Here is a 19,974-nt window from a genome sequence, read left to right as displayed (position 1 = left end):
GCTCCAATACCATTCACTAATTACCATTTTCGGAAAAGGTGGAAAAATGTTTTTTTGACTGACACTGGAAAAGGGGCTTCACGGGTTCCCTCTGCAGTTCAGTTGTATTTAACTTTTAAGTTCAATACATTTGCATTAAATATTTCTAAACTGATTGTTTTTAAACAGTTATTTAGGTAATTTTTTTTATGTAACTTGTACATGTAAAACATTTGAACTGAATCAGAATTCAAATTTAAATTTTTGTTTTTTGTTTTTTTGTTTTTTTACCTAGATTTGAATGCAGTGTTAATAGTCAATATACTTTTTAAGAATAAAACCTGTCTCATTTTTTGATTAACACTACACTACTGCACATATTTTCATGTTGGTCATGATGGTGGTGCAGTATGTGGAGAGCTAAATATTTTTTGTTGTTGGTAGTTTGAGAACCACGAGCCTAAGGAATTACGTTTTTGCTATTTTTAGTTGTCTTCTGTTTTTAGCGCCTCTTATTTCCGGCCTTCCAAACATCCGTGTCTTTGTCTGTCCGAGTTTATCGGAACATCCTTGAGAAGTCACTGCGGTGGCTGGCGATGATTAATTTCGCAGAGCGTGAAGTGTGTGACACTTCCAAAAAAAAAGGGGGCTGCCATTTGATATTCATGAGCGACCATCCCGCTTCAACCGTCCCCTCCAGTGTCGGTGTGACAAAATGCGTTTCTGTAGAATCCCGGGCCTCCCGCCGATTTTTAATTGCAGATGGGTGGCTCGTTTCCGGCGTGTGGTTGTGGGCAATGGGGGGGGGGGTAATCGTTTGGTCTTTGGGCATCATGGTTGAGGGATTTGCAATCTGGACGCTGTTGTCTTCCCCTGGGGATAAACTGGAGAGTCAAGCTTCTCATTGGCTAGACTAAATCTGGAGCGTTGATAATCGTTTCATAAAACGACTCTGTGAACATTTATCCATTAATGTATGTTCTTGCAATGTAGAGTATAGCATCAGAAGCTGGTGGAGGTTTTGTCCAAGGACATTTTGGCCTCAAGTGTGTATTTTAGAGGTCCCGACTAGAACCTCCCGGAAACGTAGTTACAGTAGTAGTGGAAAGTTACCTCAGACATTACATGTCTATCACAACAGGAGACACAAAAAAAGTCTCAAGGATTCGCAAAATTGAACAGGAAATAGGCCATTTTGGTTTGAAGCAGCCATTTTGGGTAAATTCCAAGGCTTCTACTTCGATGAACTCCTTCCTACCAGGGAGTCGGCCGAAATGAGCCCCATTCGGAAGAAGGTATCCTCAACAGATGGGCGACGCTAAATTGCCAAGCTGTGTATGTCTCAGCCGCTAATGTTGGTCCCTGTGCATCGCTTCTTGCAGCTTTCATTTTTGTTGTTTTTATCCAAAAACGTAACAGACGAACAAAACTAAAAAGGCTGAAAAGAAAAACTTTTTTCCCAAATACCATTATTTCAAGTGACTGTATTGCAACTCCACAGTTTTGTTAAGGATTGTAAAAGTGTTACGTTGTTTCTCAACTAAGGAACCCAGGGATAAGAAGAAAATAATAGCGGTCCGTCTACCAGCACACAGTTTTATTTGGATTATGTTTCCATTGTGTTTGTAACACATTTAGAAAGTTCAACAACTAGTATATTTTCTTCACTTTTAATGAAGATTATGACATTTTGTGTTCAAAAGACAGTGAACAGTTTCACTTGAGCTAGCGTTTTTACTATTGGAACTGTTTTTGTTGGTGCATATAGATAAACAATTTGGGAGTCCCAGTGAGCAAATAGTCATTATCGTGAGTAACTGACATCACCCGCCGAAAAATGTTCAGAATCGGGTATATTAATAGTTTAAACTGTAAATTTTGCGACAAACTATGATCCCCTAACAGTTTAATATTAAAATTTTATTTCGCAACAAAAATAAATGTTTTAGAGATGATTTGATTTTGAAAACAATGCACCGGAAGTGTGTTTGTACATGCACGTGGTGATGACTCTCTCGTAACTTCTTCGGCTAATAACCTAGTCTAAACTTAGCTCCTCCCCCAGGTACAAAGCTTGACTCTCACTCGAGATGTCTCACTCCAACAAACTTTCGCGACACCAGTCTACTACTTTCCTATTACAGGCATCGTAGGGCATTACAGAAAGAGCACAAACATACGTGAATAATTTTTCAGAGATTAGCTGGAGATAGAATCAAAAGGAAAAAAACATAAAACAGTGATTTGTAAATAGTGAGCAACAGTGCTTGAGAGCTCAATGCAAAAAATTTGTATTTTTCTTCTAGTTTCATGAAGTTATGACTGATTTTCTTCAAATCACAGTGTCATTTGAGGTGACAGTATTATCGGAACTCTTTTACGGTGTACACACAAACATGTTCAGAAGCAACAGGTTGCATGGCTAACCATGACAAATCAAGGAAAGGAGGACGAAACATCAAGGTGGTTGTTCTCATTGACTGCATGCTGACATTCTCCGGCATTCGCCAGCTGATGCTCTCATTTGCACTTACACCAAAAACACCTTTCGCAGCTAATAAGATTCAGAATGCGGGTTTGTTGTACTCGGGTCGTGATATTTAGGCGACGTAGCTGCATGCTGATGAGCCTGTTGAACTTTTCCATCTGACGCTTAATCTGTTGTCAGCTCTCAAAGGACTTACTTACAGCGGCGTATCGGGACTTGATCGGCGTCGTGTACAGCCAATAAGGAGGAGCGCTATATATAAGCATGCATAGTCGGTCTACTGGAACTCCAATCATTGTTAAAGGCTACAAATAACGCAAGATCTTAACTTATTCGTCAACTGGAATCCAAACATTGACTGCCACAGACGTATATATTCGTCAAGTACATTTTTCAACAGGTAGGTGTGGAAGAGGGTCTCACCCAGCTTGCCTGTGAAATTTAGGCACCTCACACTCAAACAGTGTGTATATGTATGGTATAAACGGAGTATGCATGGCAGTAGGTAGGAGAAAGTAAGTGTCACGATCGTGAGAAAGGACAGAGTGAATGAGGAATACCACGTTCAACTTGAGCCATGCGGTGAGCTATCGTCGGTCATGGCGCGTATCCTAGTGCTATATCTGTAACTACATTGTTATTTTGCCATCAAAAGCCCTTTCTAAGTCTTGTTTTTGTTGTTGTCTAGTTTGAGGTGTCACAAAAGCAAAAATTGTTAGCGTCTTAGTCTCTGTTCTGCTAAACGTTTTTTTTCACAAAAAGCTCGTTTTCTCCCCTTGTTGCTCGGAAACCGGTGTTTGGTGGAACCAACTCACGTTCTGCTGATGATTACTAAAAAAAACAAAAAACAGAAAAAGCTAGCAATGAGCATTTTTCTGGAGAAAGAAGAGAGTCTACTCTTTTGGGCGAGGGCTGTTCTAGATGCTGCTGTTTTGGTTAGCAACCTAGTTTAAATAGGCTCAGTGTTCAACTCTTTAACTGAAGTATTTACAGTAACTGTGTGTTTTTGTTTTTATTTTTTTTATTCCTAACAGGCAAATCTGAGGTGTCCATTTGAGGGAGGCATTTTTTGTTCCTTCTGAAGTGGGTTTTGGAGGACTTTCACTTTCAACCTTCCATATAACTATTCTTAATCCCCATAAAATGCAGGCCTCTCTGACACGTTTGTTGCTGTCATTTTTGTAACCATGACAACCGTCATCACCCTTCCCACGTGTTGTTTGTCTGTTAACGGTACTGTGGGCAGTGTCAAATGGCTTAGACATGATATTGTGGATTCTTTTTAGGCGTGAGGTTGGGTATGTTTGCAAATTCATACCGATGGCACACTGCAGGGACCACATTTCTTCCACCCAGTCTTGTTTTTTTTATTTTTATTCAAGGTTTATTTCATTTTATTTATTTATTTTTGTTCAGTACTTCCCAAAGCTGTTCCACCTCTCAAATATTGCATTTTGGCTCCCGCCGTGTATCCGGGGAGACACTTTTATCACGTTCCTTCGTCGTTGTTTTGTTGTCTGTGATTAAGGTCAGAGCCGTCCGTCATAGTTTTATTGACATTAATCCTCAAATAGTGTTTGTTTCGAGGCAGCGGCGGCGGCGTCAAATTAAATATTGATGCTGCTCGGGCTTGTCTGTGATAATCTGTGAGGAAAAGTCTGTTGTTGCCTCCTAAAACACTAGTGTCGGTTCACTTTAGGGCCGAGCTGCTCCCCTGATTAGATTTCTTTTTTCAGTCGCAGGGAAGGTAAAAAGCACAAAGTATGCGATCCGAAAAACATCACCAGCTGCGGGCGAGGAAGTGTATTTGGTTATAGTTGGCGACAGAAGTGGGGTGAATGCTTACTAGTGGTTGAACGACTCAACATTTTTTGTAGTCGACTAAAATATGATGAAAGTCGATTCGTGGTTGATTAACCGATGGTGTCATTGATGTTTGTTCAGCGCAGTATAGCGGTAAAAACGTGATTGTTTTTCATAATGATAAATACGGTATAATAAAATACAATGACATATATGGAGTGTACAATAAAACATTTTCCCCTAGGAAATAATGAAGATGGAATTAATGTTCCACAGTCAAACTGTCATTGTCATGTTTTATTAACTGTCCAGGCACTGTTTTCAGTCACATTTGAAGATTCTCAACTGTCATACGAGTGTAATCTGTAGGTAACAAACCCTTGACTTCCACTAACAACCCAGGCTAAACTTAGCTCCTCCCCGACATACAAAGCTCGTCTCTCAGTCAAGATTTGTCACCTCAATAAACTTCCTTGGAGTGATTAATGTCCTACTTTCCTCATTAGAAAGGGCTTTGGCGCCATGCTGTGGCATCTTAGGGTATTTCTATAAATACATGGCCCATGTGTAGATTTAAAAAAATAAAATTTAGCCCTGGAGCACGGAAATTGGCCCACCCCTGCTTTAATATAACAGGAAAGTCAGCACGCCTGAATGTGGAAAGCTGTTGATTAAAAAAATAATAATAATAAAATTCCACCAGGAGCCGTCTCGCGTGCTTTCCATAAACCACGGTGTCGTTTTAAGGGCGCTTTAGCATTAACAAGAAGACACCTTGTTATTTATCCATTATTTGATGTATGGCACACGCTCATTACACTTGAGGCAAATTCTTCCCCCACTAGCAATAAAAGTCCCCCTCCTGTTGCGTTTTCATTTTGCTCCGAATCCATATTTAATAGCCATCTAGTATATCACACTTGGCTGATAACGCCTAGCCCCTCCGTCCCCCTCCGCTCCTCCACCCCTCCGCTTGCGGCCCTATGAAGAAAATATCCGCGGCTCAGCGGTAGTCAAGAGCGGCGATGCTTTCCCAGCGTGGCCGACAATGTCACGGCTTTCTGCGCCCGCTGCTGAGGACGGCGCCCGGCGCAGTCGGCGGCGCCATATAATGTCACTCAGACTTTGATGGCCCCTTCCTCTGGATCGATGCCAATATGTAGCCTACTGCCCCGCGGCCGGTGCACCCCACCGCCCGCCTCGGCGTTCATTCAAGCCGCCATCTTTCCATTTTCCCCTCGCTTTGTCCCTCCCTCGCCCCCTCCCCTCTCTACTTTCAACTTTGTCCATTTGTATCCATTCTATCCATTGGAAAACAAGACGAAGAAAAAAAACTAATTCAATAAACAAGGTGTGGTCCAGTTGTCTCGATTCAACCGGATTACTGTGATCTAGATGACTGTGAGTCAGAACGCAGACATAAAGAAAAAACCATTTTTAGCAAGCATATTTTTTCATCGATATTGTGACATTCGTGACAAGTTAAAAATAACTTGGGTAACGGGATGACGAGTTGGTACTAATGATACTTAGTTTGAAACCTTTTTCTTTCTCGTTTTGTTTGCTGGAGTCAAAGGACAGCTGCTAGCTACATCAGAGACGATAAATGCGCTAAGGACGATAATTGCGATTTGAAACGCTAATATTAACCATCTTCTTTCTCCGTTCATTTAATGGAGTCGCGTGACAGCTGCTAGCCACATCACGGACGCTAAATACAGTAGTGACGATAATTCCGATTTGACAGGCTAATACTAACCTTCTTTCTCCGTCGTGGGACAGCTGCTACATCAGACACACTAAATACGCTAGTGACGATCATTTCAATTAGAAACGCCAATATGAACAAATTTCTTTTCCAGATTGCTTGCTGAAGCCAAATGACAACGACAACATCAGCAACGTTAAACAGGGTAGGAACGCTAATTCGGAATTGAAGTGATAATAGTCACGGTGGTTTATCATTAAAATGCCCCAATACTGAAATAATTGGTACCATGACACCTTTTGACATAATTTTTGTAGGTATATCACATGTTACTGTTCCTGTTTTCTTATTGGTCCCGAACACTGTCCACTGTGTGAGTTACTTCTCTCTTTAGTGACCCGGGGGCGCTGAAACCCACAAGATAATGAGTGGTCATGGTCGGTGTGACATGTCAGCGTGTCGTTTCTTTTTGCTTACAAAGCGGAAAAAAAAGACTGGCTGGTTCGGGGGGGAATAGAAAAGAAGAAGAATCAGGTGCACAGGAATAGGCCCACCACTGGCACAAAATCAATTCCATCCAGCGCCCAGTGAAACTCATCGCACTCACACGATGAGCAAAGACTTCAAGGATTGTGTGTGTCCGCGTGTGCTGAGGCATTTTAACGGTCCTGCAAAGTTAATTACGCCTGAGCAGCTCGTTCTCATTCCGGGACATCAAATGCTGACACTTTGTCCTGACCCTGAATGCGGGGAGAAGCTCGTGCCTCCCCCCCAAACCCCCTCCAGTGGTCCGACGTAGTGGGAATTTAATGAACTCCATAACCGTTAGTCTTCTGTGTCAATATGAGAGGTCAGCGCAGATGCTCCATCGCACTAAAAGTGCAGATTTTACCCGAACACGCGATACGTAACTGACAGTAACATGAGTTCTTAACCAAGTGTAACAATCCTACACAAAGTTCTTCCTCTGGTATTGATGTGTGGACCTTGAAACAAGGTTGCACTTGGTAAATGGCATCAGTATAATATAAATAGGAACAAAGCAAGGTGCCTCTTAGCAAAATGCTGAGACTGTGTGTCCCAGTTTGCTTTTTGAATACTAAACCAAGTATAGTGGGCCTTTGTCATTGACATTGTGCTCCTCCTCCTTGCAATTCGTTAGCCTGTCTGAGGCATTTTGCATTTTTTGTTAGCATTATGCTAAACGGACTTCCCTACAGCAAAACAATGTGGTTGTGGTTGGTCTTATGATTAGTTTGACAAACTTAAACCGGAAGTTGCAATCAACAGCTTGAAGCCTCTGTTTTGAACAATTGTTTACTATCTGCCAAACTGCTGCTTGTTGTACCACCATACAGTGCTTGTATCTCGAATTTTTGCTCACATGTCAAAATCAAAAAACCAAATGTTTTTTTCTGGAAGAATAAGCATCAAAAGTCGAGCCAAACTTATCTACACTCACAGATAACAAATCGTAAGCCCATTTTGACTGTGTCGCTAGCCAAAACAGCAGTATTACACATTGCGGATCTATCAGGCGTCGTTATTTTAATTTCATTGTTACTCTACATTACACATTATGACAGTTGAGGATGTTACATTTTACTTAAAACGGTTTTATGACGGCGGCTGTTTGAGCCCCGATTGTATGAAATTATTTTGTTCCACTTTGAAGGATCAAAACTCAAGTGCTTATTGATCATTGAAATGATTGCATTTTGTGCGCTTGTCATCAAAAATGTCATCCAGCATCGAAAAGGACAAAACAGTCATCCTGTTCATAAATTGCAACATTGATGCATAAGCGGGTCGTGTGCGCGACCTTATCGCCGTCTTCTTTGGTGGCCATCTCTCCCCCTGTCACCTGCTGTGATTCGCTTCCTGCCAGACAGTTTTATTTTTAGTGTTGACCTAGTCCGAAACGACCTCGACTGTCTCAGAAAAAAAAAAAAAAAAAGGCATCATTGATTGAACCCGCTTGATTAGAGGCGGTCACATTTAAAGGAGCTTTGGTTTGCTTTAAACCAAAGACCATCCTGATGTCCCAAGGTGGTCCAATCTTGTTTCTGATAAATTGATCGGCCGGATATAGGTCACTGAAGCTTCGCAATCATTCATCTCGGGCAATTGGGCCTCTGGCCAGCAGGTCGAGTAAACCTCATTTTTCCCGAGCACCTTAAGGGACGCGCGGCGGGGTCTGGAACGCCAGCCTCTCAAGCGCTGCGGTCATCAGTTTGAGTCCAGTGCTGGACTGTCCTGACAAGCCTCCAGGTTCCCAATCAATACGACTTCAGTCTCAATTACGCTTGCAGGTACAGTGGGACGTTAGAGCTCGGACACCTCAATTTGGAGTCGAAACAATTATTGGAAATCGAACCGTTGCCACACATGACGTCATCATATCACTCGAGCTGTCAGCATATCCCTGCAGTCTTCATTTTAGCCATTTTTTTTTTTTTCCCTGTGGATTTTTGCGCCGTAAAGGACGACTGTGGTAGTAAGAGACGACTATCCCCTGAGTTTACTGTTAAATAAGCTGACTCATTTAAAGTAAAAACATTTTTGGTAGTGTCCAGGTGTTTTCAGGGATGGTCACCAGTCGTTATGGTTAGTGCTGCTACGAGTTTTGTTTTGCAAGGGTTTCTACTTCCTGTTGTTGTTGCCATTGCCTTTGGCTTGATAGGACGAGTCAGCAAGCAGCTTTTCGTGAACAAAGGAATTTGATACCGATATTATGTGACCAGTATCGTGAATGTTGACTCCCTTTGTGTGTGCAGCTTGACAACACTACGTTACCCTGTCATGCGCTAGCTCAAATTGACTTTATCGCAACAATACAGTTACAGTATTCCGAAAATACATTTGATCTCAATGGGAAGTTTTGTTTTGAAAGTCACCCAAATTGATCAAGCACTGTCACAGAACTGTGGTCTGACAAGGAATGTATTTTTAAACTGTATATTTTTCTGCTTTTCTAGGTCCTTATCCCCTTTGTATGTTTAAGGTAACGTGCAGCTTTTCAGACTGGCGTATGTATGGTTTTGTTATTATTGTTAAATCGTGATCATAAATCACTGCATTAAATCTGTTGTGGGGCTCCTGAAGAGAACATAGGGGGAACATCAAATCATTGCGGCGGCCATACTGAGATGGTCTTTTTCATGCGCCAATCAATGCTATCTGGCCCTTCTATAAAAGCCGCCACTATTGGATCTTGCGTCGGCTACTGACTGTTGGGGCGAGATAAGGCCAAAGTCATTCAAGCTGTTGTGCACCAACACAAGTAGTTGATGTCGTGTTGATTATTGGGCCCGTCTCTATTCATATTCAAGCCTACTCAACCTTGAGACTGATGGGGACACTTTGTTTCTCTTGACTGGTGTGTCCCGATCAATCTTTCATCCTATTATTTTCATCGGCGTTTGCATTGGATTCAATCGCTGGGAGGTCCTGATCCGCGTGTGTGCTGGCACACGCGTGGGGTGTGATGATGACGGTCAGATGTGTGAGTGCGAGGAGGTCATGCTGACTGCTGATTGCCCAGATGGCGCACTCGCCGCGGGTTGGTCGCCGGTCGCAAATGCCAAATCCATCACGGCTCATCTGTCAAAAACGTCCCCGGACGACGCGCTACTCTTCAGGGGCACGGGGACACCGTTTTGATTTCGGTTCAATGGATGGCGACCAAAAGAATCGCGGCTTGATCCATGCCGTTTCCGATGAGCTCTCCTGATGGCATGACTTATGGAATGTGGAGTTCGTTAAGTCGTCCTCCTCATGTAATTAGTCATTAAAGGGTATATATACTGTACAGAAGCTCATCTCTGCTCACATCTCATCTCGCGCTTCATTAATGTCTGTGTAAGGCAGGAAATTAGATGGTGGCTGGTATGTCCACTGCCTAAACCTGCCAAAGTACGGTCAGTATCACAGGCTCGAGCGTCACATTCAAATGAAGCAAGTTGATTTTTGCACTGCTTTCATATTTGCTTAATTATGGATGCTCATCAGTCTTTGTCCCGGTCATTTTGATCATTGTGTCCGCTCATCCTTAAGTCTTACATTTGTTTTTCCATAAGTAAGGCCTTAGTTATACGAAAAGATGACGTTTCGTCCTTAAATTTGCCATTCAACGTTATATTGTCTGTCCACGTGTTGCTGCACCGTTTGTGTTCAAAGGCCCGTTGCTTAAAGCGCTATGACACCGCCACATAGATGCTATACGTTAACCTGTCTATAACGTTTCCCATTAGTATTAACATTAAGCTAGCAGATTTTAAGACGTTTGTTTTTGTTTTTTGTTCGTGTAATTCTGTTTGCTTTATGTTTAGCTTGACAGTAAACTTCAACTGCATGTGACGTTAAACAGCTCAAAGCCTCTTTTTCGAAGATTTGCTCATTGTTTGCCAAACTGTTGCTTGTTGTGAGTTGAGTTGGGTTCACTGCCACCATACAGCACTATAAAGTAACTTGATTTCCTCCTCGGCGACAACATTTCTCAGCTAATCGAGATCATGTGATGACATCAAGTCCCCCCGCCAACTCTTTCACCAGTGACTCAGCACAAATACTGCTGTGGAGAACTCATCAGTCCGCAAGGGCTTTAAAAACCCAATAAGCTTCTGAACCATTGTTTGAATCTCCTCTGAACCAGCGGACTGTAGCTGTAGACCAGCAAATATAGACCATAATAATTAACTTAGCAGAGCGAATGTGTAGAATTAACTGTGAATGCAAGTGGAAACACACAAAAGACTCCATATGGTAGAGGAGAATGAGATTTAACCCACTTTTTCCTCACCGTGCTGTTGGAAGGATTTCAGCATATTTACATGCATGCGCGTAATCCATCTGGGCGAAGGGGGGTGGTCCCTTTTGATGTAAGAGTCTGCTTAACAAGCATGGCATCGCATATTAGCCTGCTATCCTTGTGTAAAAGCATGTCACACCACGTGCTTGCGGGAGCGATGTAATGCGTTATTGAGGACAAACCGCACCCTCCCGCTCACGGAGACGTAATCGGCGTCTATATTTAGCCAGCAAATCATGTGACAAGGGTGCGTATGGCGCTATAGCTCGGCAAGCGTCTCGACAACCCAGCAGTAGATGATCCACCTGCAGCTGCCCCAGTCCCGTCGGGCCCAGATGGCAGGGAGAAGTTGGAATTAAAGCATTTCACTTCGTGCCGAAATGTTACTAAATTGCACACATGAGATTGTGTCTTTTTCACTCTGAATGCAAAGCTTGGCCATCTGTGATTGTTTTAGCACCAAAGCTATAACAAAGAGACTCTGGATTTTCGAATACGACAGCATGCCAAAAGGACAATTCCTCTCTTCTTGTCTTATTTGTATCATTAAATCCATAGGCCAACTTCCATAAATCAATAGATTGTCACAACTCACCAAATTCTGCAGTGGAACTTCTCAAGTTGAATGATTCTGATGTCCGGTAATCCCAAATTTGACCAAAATAATATGCCTCTAAATTTCAAGTTCAAACCGTCATCATGCATGATGTCAGCGTATCGCACAAGACCTCACCAACTATCAAAGGAGAAACACTTTGCCTGCTTTTATCTTTTTTCTTTGGATGAGATCTTTTGAAGACCTATATTATTCTTTTCTGGGGGTGCTTCGCATCAGACACAGAGGTTCTTAAATCTGTGCAGCATACAGTAAAATCCATGAAGACTATCATGGCCTTCCGTCCTGCCCAGTGTCAAAAAGCAGCACGTAATGGGTCCTCCAACTGGCTTAAGACCCAAAATACACAGCTAAAAACACCTCAGAATGGCCAAGATCTGTTGGTCTACAAAAATAAATCAATGCTTAATTTTCATGATTACTACTTTTTAGTTATTTCACTGACCATTGTGGATTTTGTACAGTAAATATGATGATTATGTGAAGAAAAAATGTTTAGAAATCTGAACAATTGGCCCACCAACATGGATGGCGTTCTACCTTACAAGTTCCAATGTACTGTACATGGTATCGAGGTGATTGGCCTGTTTAACTTCCTTCTCTTTCCGTGAAGTCAACACTTATCTTTAGTTACTGAAATTCACGACACAAAATTGTCAGAGTCCACAATTACGCATCAAACTGGATTCATCAATCATTGAGAATTTGGGGGAATTCGGTAGCAGAGGCGCTGTCGATTCAGTCTTGACTAATTTGCTGTTCACAGAAGATATTTTGATATTTTGCGTCAGCTATGGGAAATTGAGCTACATCCACGCTATGACACAACTTCGCAACATTCAGAGAGAGATCTTCCAATTTTAAAAAGTAACAATTCATTGATTTTGATGTATTTATTTTTTCTCTCTCCCCCGTTGTCAATCAAGGAAATTCCTTGTAGACGCATGGCTTCCAACTTCCCTGTTACATGAAGCGTGAATGCACGTCTTCTTTTTGTTTACTTTAATTTGCCGCTCTCAACTTCTGTTACGAGAATATGTCTTGCGTGAGTCCCTCAATAACAACAAAAGTATGAGTGCCTTGGAATGATTAATGATTTGACTGCGCAGTATGTCCGTCCTTCTGTTAGGACTTTGCCGCCAAAGAGTAATACGAGATGCAGAGCCTGTATTATCGGCCACGGCGTCTGCATGGCAATGTACATATGTTATTGGCAAGTAAATCTTTTGATATTTCACTGGCCTTTTCGTAATCTTCTGAGATTAGGTGGGAACGCGAGGAACGCTAGCACCAGAATCCATGCAATGTATTGGAGTGTCGTGAAACATTGTTTTCTTTTGGAGAGCCCTGTCATTAGTATGCCAGGAAAGCCAGCGAAAAGAAAGGAGGGAGCGAGCCCAGCCTTTTGTCTTTGTGTCGGTAATGTTGTCGCCTCATGACTTTGAGGACAAGGAGCTGCAAGACAGACAACCAAATTTGATTGTTAGTCTCTGCGGCCAGCGGGATCTGGCGGATCTGCCAGACCAGCCTGGCAGCACCGGGTGTCATTCATGGCGCTCCGGAATCAGTTTTTTGATGGATCGACACAAAAGCCGCCGTGTAAACACATCCCTCTCTCTCTTCGCTTTGCATTTCAAAGCCCCTGGCAAAGCACCCCGCCCCAAACAACCGCCATCCGTCCCAATAGTGTCGGCGGTTCTCTGCTCTCACCTTTGATTTGTGGCCATGTTGTTCTCTCTGGCCCGTCACCAGGAAGCTGCTGGAATGACAGATTGAACTTTGCGAGACGAATGGTCCCTTCTGGCCGGGAGGAAAGCTAGGCCTTGGCGAGATACGAACTCTTAAGGTAAACGTGGTGTTTTCCGTCGTCCTGTATTGGAAGAATACAAAACCCTCAGAATGCAGACGGACCAATTTCATTTGAGATCTGTATGGAATTCAGATCTAAGTTTTGGGTACAGATTTGCTCATTTAAAAGGTAGTAATGATTAAAAGATGGTGCACCTGCACAAGTGACACCATGACATTAAAACATTTTGTTTTGAACATCCATCCGCATAGATATTTCAGTCCACCAAAAAATGAGCACAACATAACACCCACATGCTCCAAGGTAGGCAATGTACTTGTTTTAGCCGTAAAATAAAGGTACGCTGCTGTTCAGTGGAGTAGAAATATACCCAGAATTTGGTCGAATTTGAGCATTTTCCTTTTTGTCTTCTTCTGATATAATTCAGCAATAGTGTGATTATTGGATGCTGCTGAAAGATTATCCTCAGCAAAGATCCTTTGGTGGTGTTTAATTTTTTCCCCACTCTGGTCTGAAAACGGTCCGAGTTGACAATCGCGAATGCTAAACCCGCTTAGTATTTACAATCACAAATACTTGTGTGGTCAACCAAATAGAGGAGCAACTGGTCGCGTCGAGTGTCTGTATAACATGTCACAAGGGCTCCACCGCCATAAAAATGACGAGAAGGATTTATAAGCGAAATGTAGTTACCAGATAAACTAATGGTTAGCCTAGCTTCTTATTGTTGTTCTACAACTGCTCTTTCTTGGTATTTTCTGACCGTCTGGATACAGGCCAGTCTTGATATCATGACAGATATCTCATTTGGTTCAAGAGACTCGCGGTTGTCGCTGGAGCCAACTAGCTAGTTAGACTAGCGGGGCTAACTCGCGGTTGCTATGTGGGTTTTCGGCTCTTGCTTTTTGCCTTGGAATGAATTTAATGGGGTAGTCGTACAAAGAGAGTTAGCCTGATTTTCAGGAGTTGCTCCCTATGGTCAGGCAATGCGGTGGTTGACTTTTACTCCAAATTAGCTTCCATCTTCATTTGTGTTGCTTGTGGATGTAATCTGTAAAGGCAAACCTATCTCAAGTTTAGTCCCAACATTGGAAAGTATTTCTCCAGAGAACACAGTTTAGGCGCCATGTTGTTTCCAAAAGCTTAATGGACTTTTTAGAGTGTGTCAGGGAAAGGTCCATTTCAACATTGGTTTGACCATTTTTCTCCCCTTCCATTAGGGAGCCGACTCAAATGAAAATGTTTATTTGAACATTAAATTCCCAAGTTGTTTCCGTGTTTCCATTCCGCCGACGAAAGCCCCTCCCCTCCTCATCTCCCCTCGTCATTTATCAGGCAGCACCATAGGCCTGTTTGGCTTAATAAGTCTGTTTGTCTTTGTCTTTGCGCTCGCAAGGTTGGCTCCCCACAGCAGAAGCAGGAAAGAAAACCTTGGGGGTCATCGCTTTAATTAGACCCTACCACGGCAGGCAGGCGGGTGGAGGGTGACGGTAATGCCGGCACGGCGCATTTGATTGCGTGCTGAGATTTCTCTAGCAGTTTTGGAAAAGCTATTTGATGAACATCCCTCCCAGTCTTGTTTCTTCTCACCCTCATTTGGTTTGTGTCAAACTTTGGCAGTGCCACATTTCAGAAGCTGGTTCCTTTTAATGATGGCTCCGGTGGAGTTTCAGCATTAATAGTAAGGAAGGAACGCCAAGATTACCCGAGAGGTTCCCTCGCATTTTCAGCCACCTTTAAAACTGAGTAGGCGCGGTGCCAAGGAGATTCTTACATCATACGAAGGAACCCCAGACGTCGAAGTTAAGGGACAATGTGCCTCTAAAATCATACAAAACTTCAAAATTCCTACTTTTGTGTCACGTCGGGAAGTTTCGCAATATGCCTTTCACCGATCGTTATACACTTTATTCTTATCATCAGTAGTTAACTTATTTTTTGTGTGAGCTTTATAAAAATGTTACTCAAGAAAACTCAATAAAGGTTTTATGATGGTGTCAGTTTGGCCACATTATCAATATTTGCAATGGAAACCTATTTTTAAATGATACAAGTGATTAGGTTACCTTGCCTGATTGGAAAAATCGCAAAAAACAGCAATATGTAATAAATAAATAATATATATATAGCACAAAGTAAAGCAACAAGGCTTTTTATCCGGTTCTCTCGAAATTCCGCTCAGATTGAGGCAGGCCCCGGGGCGACCGATCTTTGATTTGGACAAAAGGACATATCTCCGACATCTGCCCTGAGGGAGTTACGGTCCCCATATCTGTCTCCTGTCTTTGTTTTAACACGTGATAAGATCGTGTGCGTCGCAAGACACATGCACTCGCTTCCAAAAGAACAGAATCCAATTGAAAGCCTTTGTTGTCATGTTATGGGCCGAGATAAAAGGAAATAATTGGGACAGTGAGGCCAATTCTTTATTTTTGCTGTTAACTGAAAACATTTTAGTTTTAAATCAAATGATGAATCTGAGAAAGAGATCAACATTTCAGCTTTTATTTCCAGTTATTTACATAAGTCGCCACAGCTTTACTCGCTATTAACACATGGTAAAAGTAGCTACTTGCAAAGGCTTTTTCTCGTATTTTGTAAACTTGGTTTCCAAGCATGCCGAGTCAAATACTAAGTGAGTGACTTGAGCATCCAGATTCTCTCTGCCTTCAGTCGCCTCTCAGAAAAAGTTTGTTTCACATTCAACACGGCTGTACCTTACTATCGACCCTTGGTATAAGCAGGTGCTATTTCCAGGAAGTACTTATACCAGATACCTGGAGGGTGCACAACAGTTTGGTCATCCCTGCTATACAGCTGAGTCATCAGACTGAATTTATTATTTTAGCAGCATGAATACCAAACATAAGAACAGTTTCCTCTTTGTAGACTCGCCGAATTCGAAGGCATCTGTTGCCCTCTCCAGGTCAAAAGGGGGCAGCTTGAATTGGAAAAACTCAATCACCCCTTAGAGACGATGTAACAGGAAAAAAATAAATCACCTTCTTAACTAAGGCGTTGCTCAAATCTTGGAGGCAGGGAGCCTTCTGTTGTTATTTAAACCAACTAAATTGGCTTCAGTCTCGTCAAGAGTCAACATATTCGGCATGCCAACTTATCTTTGCTGCTGTTCACTTAGTGGAAAATAACTAATGAATTAACCTCCAGGCCTCATTATTTCAAAGGTTGTTAAAAATCTGCGCTCAGCTCGGGGAAGAATGGCCTATGACTTATTCACGCAATTTTTATAGCTCTTTCCTTTGATACACTTCATCTTCAGAGAGTGCAAAGCCTTCCAGTACAGCCAAAAGTTGGTTTTCATATGCCGTTAACTAAAACTGATATGCTTGGCTGCCATTCAGTCATAGCTCTCAGTCAAATATGGTCACTTTTTAAAAGGGGGCGCGCCCTCGCTTTATGCACATCTTTGGGGTCAAACAATCCCGTCGATAAGGCCAACTTCCAACGATTCATGCTTGAATTATGGATTTACAAGGATTCACATGGATTTACATGGGATGGATTTGAAGCCATCCGTTGCAAACGTAACATCAAACATAAAAGACAATCAAAACAGGATAACGTCTTACCGAGAACTGCAGCAACGTATGCCCTTTTTCCACTGCACAGCACCTACTCCAGTTATTACAGCAGTACTCGCCGTTGATACATGTTAAAAGCAGGTACTAGTGCGCAAGACCACACTATGCGACACCAAGACTTGCCCGAGACCAGAACTCATCGAGACCAAGACAAGACCAAGACTTTTGGGAGTTGAGAGAAAATCAAGACCAAGACCGAGACAAGCCGAGACCGTGACAAGACCAAGACCATAAACAGCAATTTTAAACAAGGTTGAACAGTGAAAGAGCATTCTCTCATTAGTTTTATTTTCTTCCAAATACATTTGACAGCCAGAAAGACGGTGTCTGCAACTCTTTCAACTTGCAAAAATCTTAAATATTAACCTTTTTTTCCCCCCAACTAAATTCTTGCAAATAAATAAATCCGTATGTATTGAAAAATTATTTAAATAAGAGCTTGGTTGCATTTAAGAAACATTATGAAGTTGAAGAATAGATCAGTGCTGATCTCAACCAGTCTTGACAGAAAATCCTGATTCCAGCCAGTCAGAGACCGAGACAAGACCAAGACTTTTGGAAGTCGAGTGCGAGACCTTCAAAATGTGGTCTCTAGACCGGTGTCGAATGTTACAAAACTAAACAAAGCAGATTCATCTTTGTTACATTTGCGGACACACAGCTAGAGCCTGTGCCTTAGCATTGGACACCGCTCTATGATACTCCGCAGTCTCCACTTTGCTGCTGCACTCCGGATTTCCACTCTCGATCAGGAGCCACCGTTAGGGTAACGGGGAAGGTGGAGCCTATCCCAGGGTACACCCCGGACTTGTCGCCAGTCAATCACAGGTGGTCTTCAATACACTCTTGGATAAAATGAATCTCCTTACCAAGACGTACATACAGGAGAATCTTGTTCCCATCCATTGTTGCTGTTTGTTAGCATGTCTTCATCCGGCTAGTGAGTTATTGTAGGTGGTTTTACGCCATTTTTGGAACTGCTAGAAATCGAAAGGGGGCGATGAACATTAAGGAATGACAACTGCTTATCACCGCACCGAAGGGGGCCGGGAAACAGACGTTGAGCAGGTGTTGCCTCGAAGAGGGCTGCTGGCACCCGCCGCCAGGCTAGCTAAACTGTAGGATAACCTGTCAGATGTCGTTTGTGTGTTTGTGGGTCCACTCTATTAAATAAAATAAAGTGTCTGATTATAGGTGCTTTTAAATGACCATTCATTCATTGACCTGGAGCCTTTTTTTCATTAAAGAAACTCATGCTCACATTCTGGTGGTTCCCCCTCTCTCACACACACACACACACCGAGAGAGTTCGGACTCACCGGCATTGCAAGTTGAACAACAATCAATCAGCCATATTGATTGGGCAGAGTTTCCCACTGTCATGTTGGATTAATATGGATTTGCGATTGTGTGCATGCGAGCACCATCGGCGGCGCGCACGGCGGCTCAGCGTGCACACAAGACTTAAAAAGAGGGCTTTAATAAGCATTTTGCGCCTCCCAATATCGTTGGCTTTGATGTTGTTGTTTTGTTTTTTCTTCGTATTTTTATATCCGGCTTTGCAGTCGCGATTTAGCGCTGGTGGTGCCGTTGTGTGGCATGCACGATAAATGTAATTAATCAGTCACAGAAAACTTACTCAACATGGCTGCGCTCGCTCGCCGTGATTGTCGGCGTGACGGGAGCTGGCCTTCTTCACGCCGTATTCTGTGGTTGATTCAGATTATTTTATTATTTCTTAATATTAATACATCTTGAGTACAAGAGATGAAGCTGTACTATCTCGAGAGCATTTTTGTTTTATTCTGTACAATTGGCACTGCATCATGCCAAGAGCTGTTTTTAATACCCTAATTTATTTTATTTTTATTTTTTTTGCAATAGGCTACAGAGTACTAGGTAGTTAGTAGGAAGGAGGCATTTATTTGTACAGTGCATTTATGTAATTACTTTGAACTTTGAATTTAATTTGTTCTGTAACCACTCCAGCACACTATACTGAGGATAAATGGTATAGAAAATGGCTTGATATGTATTAGTACATATATTGACACTTTGGACACAATTTGGACAGTTTCACTTAGGGGTGTACTCACTTTTGTTACCAGTGCTTTTGGCATTGAAGGCTGTGCCTTGAATTATTTTAAGACTGCAGTAAATGTACAGTTATACAAGCTATTCACTGACTACATTGCAGTAAAGTGTCACTTCTCTTGCAGTTGTACCCTAAAACAATGATGTGAGATATTGTATTTACTACAGCATATTAGTTCAAATATCCTCGTAATTGTATGTGGACTTATCTCAAATCAACTTCCCCCATTAAAATGAATGGAAGTGCAATTAATCTGTTCCAGCCCCCCAAAGAAACGCACACTGCTTCACTGGTGCTATGATGTGCTGTTTTTCTATGAATTCAAGCTTTTCTTCTCAGGACTCTCACGTTCTTCCATGATTAGAGAAAAAAAAAAAAGATTTGGCAAAAGAAAAGTAAAATGCGAGACTTACTGCGAGGCAACCACGTGAAGTGACGATGGCCGCATGTTGTGAAGTTTGCTGCTGCCATCTAGCAGCGGAGTATCTGAAGCTCACTTGCAAGTCAAATTTTTGCTCAGGCCTCAAAGCAAAATATCGACCGAGCGACAGCTCGGGACTTGAAACACTCCAAGTGGGGACTCTCGTAACTCAAGGTACCACTGTATAGATTTTTCATTCTCAGCGCAGCTCCCTCTCGACTTGGGAAAAGCATATGACAGGCTCGGGTGGTGGGGGTGGTGGTCGAAAAAGCTTTTGAGTGGCAAATTGAATTAGAGCGGGATGCTGAGTGCGCCAGAGTGGCAGGTGTACTGCAGCACTCTCGGGCGACTTGACGGGCAGCGTCTCCGGCAGACGTCTTCAGCTCTGTCGAGCGGCGGCTAGCTGTGAATCGCACCATGTGAATGGAAAGGCAGATAAAGTAAGACACGTTGTCAGCACAACTAGCTTTCGCATGAAGCTGCATTCGCTTGTGAGCCAGAACAAGCCCAATTAAAGCTGCAGGCGGCGATGGACGGGGCCTCGTTCCTCCATTTTGGCGAATCCTCAAAATTATTGTTAACGTTTGACAACTTGCTCTGCCCACATTTAAAGATTCATGATTTAACCTCGCCCATCTGTCG

At 42.6% G+C, this 19,974-nt stretch overlaps 1 protein-coding gene across 5 annotated transcripts in view; it reads left to right on the top strand.

Annotated features, from left to right (window-relative positions):
- The window catches only part of cadm1a (cell adhesion molecule 1a), a 291,106-nt gene that overhangs the window by 175,359 nt on the left and 95,773 nt on the right, over positions 1-19,974 (top strand). Inside the window, exon 1 of one of the 5 annotated variants that reach the window (XM_061752061.1) lies at positions 13,115-13,250. The exons of the other annotated variants lie outside the window; for them this stretch is intronic. The gene's annotated coding sequence lies outside the window, so the exon portion shown is untranslated. Of the gene's footprint in view, positions 1-13,114; positions 13,251-19,974 lie in introns of those variants that run through there. 5 annotated transcript variants of the gene reach the window in all.

This window comes from Phyllopteryx taeniolatus, chromosome 17 (genome assembly GCF_024500385.1).
Source record: "Phyllopteryx taeniolatus isolate TA_2022b chromosome 17, UOR_Ptae_1.2, whole genome shotgun sequence".
Classification (NCBI taxonomy): domain Eukaryota; kingdom Metazoa; phylum Chordata; class Actinopteri; order Syngnathiformes; family Syngnathidae; genus Phyllopteryx; species Phyllopteryx taeniolatus.
This window is presented reverse-complemented; position numbering and strand designations above follow the sequence as displayed.